The sequence below is a fragment of the Euphorbia lathyris genome, chromosome 5 (assembly GCF_963576675.1).
Source record: "Euphorbia lathyris chromosome 5, ddEupLath1.1, whole genome shotgun sequence".
Taxonomy (NCBI): domain Eukaryota; kingdom Viridiplantae; phylum Streptophyta; class Magnoliopsida; order Malpighiales; family Euphorbiaceae; genus Euphorbia; species Euphorbia lathyris.
The window spans coordinates 89,236,091-89,247,757 of record NC_088914.1 but is presented as its reverse complement, the minus strand read 5'-3'; positions in this window follow the sequence as shown (position 1 = coordinate 89,247,757).

Sequence of the window (11,667 nt, the reverse complement as noted above, 5' to 3'; positions counted from 1 at the left end):
CAGAAATGGAGGAAGCGTTAATTGCGGTGTTACAAAAACACAAGGGCGCATTTGGATAGACCATTCACGACATTAAAGGGATCAGCCCCACCATTTGCACACACCGCATCTTTATAGAGGATAAAGTCAAACCCTCCGTGCAGCCGCAACGACGACTTAACCCCAATATGAAAGAGGTAGTAAAGGCCGAGGTAATCAAACTCCTCGACACAGGTATGATCTTTCCTATCTCCGATAGTCCATGGGTTAGTCCGGTCCAATGTGTTCCCAAAAAGGGGGGCACTACGGTGACGGAAAATGATCAAGGGGAATTAATTCCCACACGAAAAGTAACGGGGTGGCGAGTATGCATTGATTATAGGAAACTTAATGAAGCCACCCGAAAGGATCATTTTCCGTTGCCGTTCATTGACCAAATGTTGGAAAGAATGGCGGGGCATAAATTCTTTTGTACCCTCGATGGCCTGTCCGGCTACATGCAAATTCCCGTTGATCCTTCGGATCAAGAGAAGATGACATTTACTTGTCCGTATGGGACATTTGCATATAGGCGGATGCCGTTTGGGCTTTGTAACGCCCCCGCCACCTTTCAACGGTGCATGACGGCTATATTCTCCGAAATGATTGAGGATTTCATGGAAGTCTTCATGGACGATTTTTCTGTTTTTGGGTCGTCCTTCGAAATTTGTTTGAACAATCTTGATAAAGTCCTTCAACGTTGCGAGGACACTAACCTAGCTTTTAGTTGGGAAAAGTGTCAATTTATGGTTCAAGATTGTATCATTTTGGGACACAAGGTGTCCGGGGAAGGAATCGCGGTCGATCCGGCCAAGATTGAGGTGATTGAAAAATTTCCTCCTCCAATCAATGTTAAAGGAATACGAAGTTTCTTAGGCCATGCGGGGTTCTATAGGAGATTCATTAAATATTTCTCTAAAATAGCAACCCCTTTGACCTAACTCCTTGCAAAGGATGCGGAATTTAGTTTTTCCTCCGAATGTTTGCTTGCATTTAACACGCTAAAGGAAAAACTAGTTAATGCACCCATCATGGTGAAACCCGATTGGAGTCTTCCCTTTGAACTTATGTGTGATGCGAGTGATTTGGCTGTAGGTGCTTGTTTAGGCCAACGGGTGGATAAAATTTTCCACCCCATTTTTTATGCGAGAAAAACGCTCAATGAAGCCCAACAAAACTATTCCATTATGGAAAAAGAGATACTTGCTGTAGTTTTTGCTTTCGATAAATTTAGATCATATCTCGTGTTATCCAAAATTATCGTATACACTGACCACGCAGCTCTCAAGTACTTAATGACTAAGCAGGATGCCAAACCACGATTGATACGGTGGATTCTACTCCTACAAGAATTTGACATCAAAATTAGGGATAAAAAAGGAGTGGAGAATGTCGTAGCCGACCATCTTTCCCAGTTACAAAGCGAGCAAGCCACATCTCCGGAAGTTGTGGAGATCAAGGAGACATTTCCCGACGAAACTCTCTATGCGGTAACACCTTTACCTTGGTATGCCGATATGGCAAACTACAAAGCCGGTAATATTCTTCCCCCGCATCTTACTTACAAGCAACGTAGGAAGTTCTTTCATGACGCTAAGAACTATTTTTGGGAAGAGCCCTACTTGTTTAAATCTTGTGCTGATAATGTCATTCGTAGGTGCATACCAGAAGATGAGGTAAATCATGTGTTGCATATGTGTCACACCCAAGAGCCGGGGGGCCATTTCGGCCCTAGTCGGACTATGGCAAAGGTTCTACAATGTGGCTTTTATTGGCCTACCTTGTCCAAGGATTCCCAAGACTTCGTCAAATCATGTGACGCTTGTCAGCGGAGCGGGAACATCTCCCATAAACATGAAATGCTCCAACAAGGGATCCTCGTTTGCAAACTTTTTGATGTTTGGGGGATAGACTTTATGGGACCTTTCCCTAAGTCGCATAACAACGACTACATTCTTGTGGCGGTTGACTATGTCTCCAAATGGGTGGAGGCCGTTGCCTTACCCTCAAACGACTCTAAGGTAGTAGGGAAATTTATAAAAAAGAACATCTTTACTCGGTTTGGAACCCCTCGAGCTATCATTAGTGACGGGGGCTCCCACTTTTGCAACCGCCAATTCGATCAACTATTACATAAATACGGGGTTGCACACCGAGTTTCCACCCCCTACCATCCGCAAACTAGTGGGCAGGTCGAGGTTTCTAACCGTGAACTAAAACGAATCTTGGAAAAAACGGTTAGTGCCTCTAGGAAAGACTGGAGCCTAAAGCTCGACGACGCCCTCTAGGCCTACCGCACGACGTTTAAAACGCCTATCGAGATGTCTCTTTATCGTTTAGTTTTCGGGAAATCGTGTCATTTACCGGTGGAATTAGAACATAAGGCCTATTGGGCTCTAAAATTTTTAAATTTTGATATGCAGGCCACGGGGGACCAACGTCTCCTCCAACTCAATACCCTTGATGAACTTCGTCTCGGTTCGTACGAAAATGCCAAGATTTACAAAGAACGTACGAAGAAATGGCACCACAAGCACGTGCAAATCAGGGAATTCAACAACGGGGACCAAGTCCTCCTATATAATTCTCGCCTCCGCCTATTTCCAGGCAAATTAAAGAGTCGGTGGTCGGGACCGTACACCGTTGTCAATGCCCACTCATCCGGAGCGGTCGACATCCAAGGTTCTGACAAAGACACCCACCGGGTGAACGACCACCACCTGAAAATCTATTGCGGAGGCACTCTTCCACACCACGGAGAAACCACATTCCTCAAAACACCGTGAGCATGCACACATCATGAGAAAGTCGAGCTACTCCGACTGTAAATGTAGCCTCGGTTTGCGTTCCTCAAACCCTTTGTATATATGTATCAAATCCAGTTGTTCTTTTTAGGCACTATTCTTATTTTCTTCAATTAAAATCAACGAAAAACAAATCCCATACGAATCCAAATATCTCACGCGGGGCGTGCACATCGTCACGCCCCGCGCATCTAAGCCTCTGGCCAAAATCGGCCTAAAATGCACCTTTCACGCAGGGCGTACTCCCTTTTACGCCCCGCGTGATCGCCTTTTTTCTGGCATAAAAAGCCCAGAAACTCAAACACGCGGGGCGCCCCTCTTCCTGCGCCCCGCGTATTTGAGTCTCTGCCCACAAAGCGCTCAAAACGCACCTCCTACGCGGGGCGCCCCCTGGGCACGCCTCGCGTAGGACCAAACCTTCAAAGGGTCTAATTTTAAATTCATGTCTATTTTTGTTTTTGTTTTTCTCTTCTTTTGCGACGTCCTTGGAATAGACGTCATTTTAATAACGCGGAGGGCCGTGCAACCCCGCACCTTCAGTTTGTTTTGCACTAACAAAAACAAAAATAAATAGAAATCAAATAAACAACAAAATAATTGAACTAATTTATCGATTTTGAAAATTTCTCCGACACACTACCTCTCTCGGAAATAAAATAAAAGTTCTGTTATTTGTCTTTAAAAATAAAAAGACGGAACACAAAGGATCGGTTTTAGTGAGAAATTTTAGTCTTAATTTTGAAGTTTTAGAATTTATGCAAAGCCTAGGCTTATACTAAACAAAAGCATTAAGTCCTAACCCACATGTCATCTCCATAATGAAATTTGAAAAGGCAATAAAAACGGGATGTTTGAAAGTTTAGTGAAGACTCGATAGTACACAATCTAAACCCGAATCTTTTGTGAGATATTTTTGAGCCTAAAAGGAGTTCGTGCGAGAACTCTATTCCTTTCACAATTTTTCGAGAGCTTTGACTTCACTCGACTCATAGAGTTTGCATCTAATACCGGGTTTAGTATACTTATTTTGGTTAAAATAGCAATAGATGATAAAACGAACCTACTTAGTCTAATTCTTTTCTTAATTTATTTTTCTCGTTTTTATCAACCTCTAGGAAACCCCCTTGAGCCTACTAACCGACTTTTCTTGTTAATACCCTTTTAACAATTAACCCTCTTTTTCCTCTTGTTTAAATACCAACAAAATCAATTCGCACCCGAAATAAGCCAAGGCCTTGATAAATAAGCACCTTAAACTTTCGAAATCGTTTTTGTGTCGCTCTCAAAACAAAAAGAAAAAGAAAAGACAATAAAGAGCAGAAAGGCATTCTCAAGCTCCACCCTAGCAAATTCGAGTATATTTTATGAACTCGCCAAGGCCAAAATAAAATACGATGTGATCATTAAGATGGTATTTAAACTCGAGTTTCTAAAAATTAACCACTAAAAAGCCACCCACATTACAACCCCCCTACGGGTTCATTTTTAATGTTGCCTTAGCCATAACATAGGAGGAAAAAACCGGATGAAATGCAAACTCAAAGTGATCTCGAGTAAGTGCAAAGAAGAGTGTCAAAACACCGACCCACCAAAGTTTGAGCGTAAGAGTGAAATCCCTTGGTGAGGTACTATCGGGTTCTCAAAAGATAATCAACTCCCGTTAATATTGCCTATTAAATTTGATCATGGAGGTTTCAAACAAGTTTTGGTCACTCGATTGTTTGCGTAGGTACTTACCGAAAACTTTGCATAAAACTTTAACTTTGAAATCACGCACTTGGTAAAACCAACCGACGGTTTGTTTCTTAATAATCTCAATCCCTTGTCTTTCGGTTTCTTTTATTTGAGGACAAGTAAAACTTTAAAGTCCGAGGAGGTTTGATAGGGGTATTTTACCCCTATCTTTTAGCGTGATTTACGGGTTAATTTTAGAAGAAATAAATAAGTTTAATTGCAAAAATAGAGTGTTTTAATAAAATAACGAAATAAAAATAAATTCCGCACTTTCGGTTAATTTTCCTTGTTTTCGATTGATTTAGGAAATAAAACGTCAAGCTAACTCGGCTCTCGAGAGTTGTATTTCAGGTACGAGCAAGAAGTGAAAATCCACCCATACATGCGAGGCGCATCACTCCTCACGCGAGGCGTGAAACATTGGATCAGAAATAATTGACTTATCCATAGGCACCACGTGGGATCTAGTCATCAATACGCGAGGCGTGTACCACCATACACGGGGCGTGGAACATGTGTCAGAAATAATTTGCCTAATCCTGAAAGTCAGACTGCATGGTCTCCCTGAGTCAACTATCCATACGCGGGACGTACCACCTTACACGCGGGGCGTGTAAGGAAGTTCTTCAATGAAAAAAGCTCAGAGACTCACTTACGCAGGGCGTGCTTCAGCTACGCGCGGCGTAGAAGACCCAATTCAAGTAATGAAATCTCAGAAACTCAAACTCGCGAGGCGCATCCTAGTCTACGCGGGGCGTGTTTGAGACAACAAGATCTGGAATTGGTTCGCATGGAGGAGATTTCTGACGGAATGGGCAAACACGCGGGGCGTTCCACACCCTACGCGAGGCGTATTATGGGATTTCTGCACAAAATCATGTTCCTCCATGCTTGCACCTTGTGGAATTACAATTTCACCCCTATCTTGATGGGTATAAATAAGAGTGACTAGCACTCATTTCACACACCTTAGACACCTTGTAACATACACCTTCTTGAGATTAAATTCTTGTCATTTGTAGTTCTAGATTTTGTTTTTAGGCTTTATATAGCCAAACTCTTCCACCTTGAGAGCTTGTTCGTTGATTCCGGCATTCCATCAAATTTCCACTCCATCTCCGTGCACCAAGCTCGAAAGCTCCACCATCCAAGTCCTAAGAGACGGCTTTGAGTCCGGTTAGCTAGTTCCGAGGGTGGATTCTTCCCTTTACAATTGCTAATTAGCTTGAACTCATCCTATGTACTAGGCTTGGTTGTAATTCACATTTACATTCTCCATATTTATAATTTATGATTCATAATCTTCTTTTCTATATATGTGTTGATGTTTGTTACTTGTTTTGATATTCATAATTGGTTATTGTGTAGGAGAACGCGATTTCCGACGCCATTCGGGCTATCTTTAGGGATTCACATAGGTGTTGCCTTACCGGAAGTGAGAAACCGGAAACCGTAGGAATTGACGAGCCACGGAACTTATGGGCCCTAATTTCTGATCCCGAGCATTAGACATGCCTTGACTAGGAACCACGTAGTCTAAGTACTTCACGGGTCGGTCACACTACACGTAATCATCATTGCAAGAACAAACCATCAACCGTATAAACACTAGAAGTCGTTATTTGTCATATTTATAACTTATCGCATCCACACCATTTCATAGAGTTTTGTTATATAAATTCGCCTCACCCGTAGCTAGGAGTAGTTTGTAGTTGGTCCCCATATCAACCTCAAAGTATTCACCGCCTAAATAACGTATAAAACCGAGTCGTTTAATACTTGCAGTTATAAATCCCGTGGATTCGATACCCGGTCTTAACCGGATTATTACTTGATACGACGGGGTACACTTGCCCCTAAGTAGTGACGTCTAGTAAAGATAGAGCATTTAGAAAGATCACATCCATAGTCGTAACGCACTTATCATACATATTTTATCGTGGAAAACACTACACTAGACGGCACGCATCATTAACGGACGTGCTATTTTGGCAATATTTGCCATAAAACAACCAGAAAACGACCTTAAACTACAAAAGTAAATAAAACATATACAAAATCTAACTAAGACGCACACATGCATAAAAATGCGAGAAACGCTCACTTATTGAAGGAAAACTAAACTAAACCGTCCTAAAAACCGTACCTAAAGATATGGGTTTTTGACCCCTATCAGCTACGGCGGCAAAGGCTTCGGCAGCCAAATCGATTTTTTCTTCGATTCTAAAAAAATCTTTGCCGACGACTCCCTGTTCCACGGCTAAAGTAACTGATGTTGGTGGTATTAAGTCAGTTCAAATCTCTCAAGGGGCTTATGATCGTCGGGTTGCAATTTGCTGTAACTCATTAATTGGGCGTCTGATCCTTTCAAAAGGGGGTGCCCCATGGAAAGTGATTGAATTGAAGCAGGCTCTGAATGCAATTTGGGGGTATGGAGGAGCCATGAAGGCTGATTTTGATCGGACGGGGTTATTTTCATGTCATTTTGCACTCAGAAGAGGCAAGGGATTTAGCTCTGAGTAAAGGTATTGTTAATGTTAAGTCGGGTTCCTTCCATTTACAACCGTGGGTCCCTGATTTTGATCCTTTTGCTGAAAAGACGACGAATGCTCAAGTTTGGGTTCGACTATATTCCTTGCCTTGGGAATAATGGGATGGTCAAATACTTTCTGATATTGCCAAAGGCATTGGGGGAGTGCTGCGGTTTGATAAAGCGACACTTGATGGGGACTTTGGTCATTTTGCACGTATGTTGCTTGATATTGACCTGGCAGGGGATCTTCCTACTCAACTTAGGATTGAACATGAAGGAAAAAAATTCTGGATTGATGTTGTATATGAGAAACTTCCTAGTTTCTATAAAGTGTGCTTTTCTATCAGACATATGGTGTATGACTGTAGGAAGAATAGGATGTCGACTGTATCTCGACCGACTGTTGCTTAGTCGATCGTTTCTCGACCACGTGTGGTTCAGCAGTGGACGGACATTCAGAGGGATATTATTCCACTCCAGGAGGTTACTGGTAAAATCCTTGATGCTACTGCACCAGTGGTCACCTGATCTGTACAAGATTTGGATTTTGTTAGTCTTTCATTGGGTAGTCCTCAAGGGCAGGGAGTCGAGCCTGTGTTTGATTTGTTTATTAGGCCGGATTTGCCTGGCAATGATAATATCATTATGAAATCATCAGGGAAAACAATGCAAGATATTAATCTTCCTTTATCCTGGGCTGATCAAACTGAGTTGGAGGATGGTGTTTTGGATGAAGGTGTTTGGCAGACAATGGTTCAGAATAAAAAGCACTCTTCGTTACCAGATTCTTCTGACAATTTACAATCTCGCTCTAAGCATGTCAGCAAGCCCCCGGTCCGTTTTTAATGAACGTTCTTTACTAGAACTGTAAGGGTATTCATAATTTGGATACCCAGAGATACCTTTTTTCTTTGTGTGCTAGGCATAAACTGGACTTTCTCTGTATTGCGGAACCTATGGTTGATTTTTCTTCTATTCGTCAGTCGTATTGGGATAGTATTGGTATGGTTTTTCTTGCGGGAAATGAGAGGGACCGTCAGACTCTTTGGGTTTTTCAATCTGTAAATTTTACTCTCCATTCTACAGTTGTTTTATGTCATGATCATTTTGTGCTTCTCCGCTGCTCTGTTCTTGGTTCTGTACAGTTTGTTTGTTTCGTTTATGGTAGTGTTTGGGCCAATCACCGACTTGCGCTATTTGATTGTATTTCTCAGACTTTTGGCGAGTCCTCGGGTCAGTGGCTTATTATGGGTGATTGTAATGCTTTGCTTGGCGCGCAGGAAAAAACTAGAAGACCTCCAACTTTGCGTCCTTGCTGTGATTTTCGTTCTTTCATGGATCAGGATAGTTAGGTGGATGTTTTAGCTTCGGGACATCAGAGTACCTGGAGTAATGGCCGTCGTGGCACTATTCGGGTTGATAGTCGACTTGATCGAACCTTGGTCTCCGAACAGTTTACTGCTTTTTGGAATTATAGCAGCTCTTTGTTAACTAGGCACCATTCTGATCATCACCCCCTCCTATTCCGTTTTCACAAAGGTAGACCGCACATTTCTAGGTTTAGATTTCAGAAAATGTGGATATCGCACACGGGGTTGCGGCATGTTATTCATGACTTCTGGACGGGTGATCATCTGGTGCTTGCTCCAATGCAGTTATTGTGCCATAAGTTAAGGGGCCTTCGTCCGATTCTTAAGCAGTGGAACCGGGAGGTTTTTAGGAATTTGGACACTAACATTTCTATTTGTGAAGTAAAATTGCACAGGATCCAACTTGAGATATCTTCAAAAGGGTTCTCTCAAGAGCTTCATGATCAAGAAATTTCTACTCACGCGGAGCTGGACCTTCATCTTTTGCAAAAGGAGGTCTATTTAAAAGAGAAAAGTCATATGTGTTGCCTTGAGGTGGGGGACTAGAACAACGAGTTCTTTCATCATTCAGCCGCCCATAAGAAAGCTTCCATCGAGATTTCAGAACTGGTTGTTGATGGTGATTTAGTTACCGATCCTGAGCATATTGTCTCCTTTTACTCTGATTTATTCTCCAATCCTACGGATCATCCTAATCTTTCTCATGTCCATGACATGTCCCCAACCTTGTATCTGATGACGAGAATGACCTCCTTACACGTCGGCCTCATTTTTCAAAAATTAAAGAAACGGTCATGGCAATTGATCCGAGTAGCGCCCTGGGGCCGGACGACTTTATGGGTAAGTTTTTCCAAACTTTCTAGGATATTGTTGGTTTGGATGTTAGTCATATGGTGCTATGGTTTTTTGATCATGGTTCAATCTCCTCGGGTCTCAACTCAAACATCATGGCGTTGATTCCTAAGGTTAATGAAGCAATTAAAATTGATTAATTCCGCCCTATTGTTATGAGTAATTTTTGCTTCAAGGTCATTGCTAAAATTCTTGCGGACAGATTAGCTCAAGTGGCTAGTGAGATTGTTTTTTAGAATCAGTTTGGGTTTGTGAAAAGTCATAATATTCATCATTGTATTGTTGTGGCCTCTGAAGGTGTGAATTATATTGACAAGCGTTGTTTTGGGGGGAATATGTCTCTAAAAGTTGATATTCGGAAGGCTTTTGATACTCTGGATTGGAATTTTCTTCTTGAGGTTCTTTAAGCATTCGGTTTTTCTCTGAAGTTTTGGGATTGGATTCTCAACCTTCTATCCTCAGCTCGTATTTCTATTATGACTTCATCTGGCTTGCGGGGTTACTTTTCCTGCTCCAGAGGTGTGCGTTAGGGGGACCCATTATCCCCACTTCTGTTTGGGATTACCGAGGACTATCTTAGTAGATTGATTACTTCTTTGGCGACTTCAGGTGCTTTGGTGCCTATGAATTATTCCCGTTCCTCATAATTTCCCACACATCTCCTATATACTGATGATGTTCTGATCTTCTGCAAAGCCTCTATTTGTAATGTTAAAATTCTTCACGATACCTTTTCTCTCTATGGATCTCTTTCTGGTCAGCATGTTAATTGACAGAAATCTGAGTCCTTTTTTAGTAGTGCATCACGGCCAGGAGGCGCTCTCGTCTTATTGATATATGTGGTATTCGGATTGGTTCTCTACCGTTTCGCTATCTTGGTGTTCCACTTTTTCGTGGTGCCCCGCGACTTTCTCATATGGCGGGTATTGCGGATTGTATTTTTGGGAAGTTCTCGCGTTGGAAAGGAAAGTCGCTCTCCATGGCTGGTAGACTCACTTTGGTTAATGCTTGATCACTATCTCTTTGACTCACTCTTTCATTGTGTACAAATGGCCTTCGAGTCTTTTAAAGCGGTTGACTCGCCAAATTAGAAACTTCATCTGGACTGGAGATATTTTGGAGCGAAAATTGATAACTGTCTCGTGGCATACTTGTATCCGACCGGTCTCTGATGGCGGCTCGGGGGTGAAGGATTTATTCAGATTTAATACTGCTTTGATGGGTAAATTAGCTTGGGGATTGCTCTCATCTTCCTCTTATTGGTTCTCTTTACTTCGCACCCATTTTTTAGAGGCTTCTAGTTTACTTCGTGGCAGGGTTGTTAATTCTTCCATTTGGGGATCGGTCCGTGCTGTGTATAGTCTCCTTCGTCAACACTGTATATGCTGGATTGGAACTGAAACGAATTTGAATTTTTGGTCTTCCGAGTGGATTATTCCAACTGTTGCGGATCGTCTTGGCCTCTCTCCTTTAGTTTAGTGCCGGCTCTTGGATCCGGTTGCCAATTTTTTGCTTGGTGACACTTGGACGGGGCTGCCTGATCTTCCACATGATGTTCATAGCGTAGTCACTTCTATCCGAATGAGTCATGAGTCTTCGAATACTTGCATCTGGCGCTCGTCTGAAAAAGGGAATTTCACTGTTAAACTATTTTATTCATGGATGGGGCAAGCACCTTCCTCATTGGCAGTTTATCGCTTTCTTTGGAAGAAATTTATTCCTCCGGCTCACTCTTTCTTGTGTTGGCGTGATTTTCTTGGCTTTTTGCCCACTCATTATGCCCTCAAGGCTCGCGGCATTAATGTGACCTCACAGTGCTTCTTGTGTTTTGATCATATGGAGTCGTTGCAGCATATTTTTATGGATTGTAGCTTTGCTTGTGCTCTTTGGCATAATGTGTCCTCCTTATTTGGACGTCGAATTGATGTTTCTATCTCACTTGCAGATTTGCTCTGTTTGGCCATTGCCCAACGTTTTAGTGGCCAAATCTATGATTTATGGTGCATCGCTATTCTTCATGTGGTTTGGGTTATCTGGCGGACCCGCAACGATGCAACTTTCTCGGATACGACTCCTTGCATTCATTCGGCTTTGCGCCTGTTGTGGTTGCAAATCCGTTGGACGGATCTTTTATCATCTGGCACTGTTTGGAACTATACGGTGGAGTTGCAGATTTTGGAGATGCTTAATAAATTGCCTCGTCGTGCATCAGCTCCTCGGATTTTGCCTATTCATTGGTATGTGCCTCCGCATGGCTGGATTAAGGCCAATTCTGATGCATCAGTTACCTTGGTGAATTCTGGCTGCGGGGGTGTTTTCAGAAATCATTATGGCCACGCGGTTGGTTCTTTTGCTT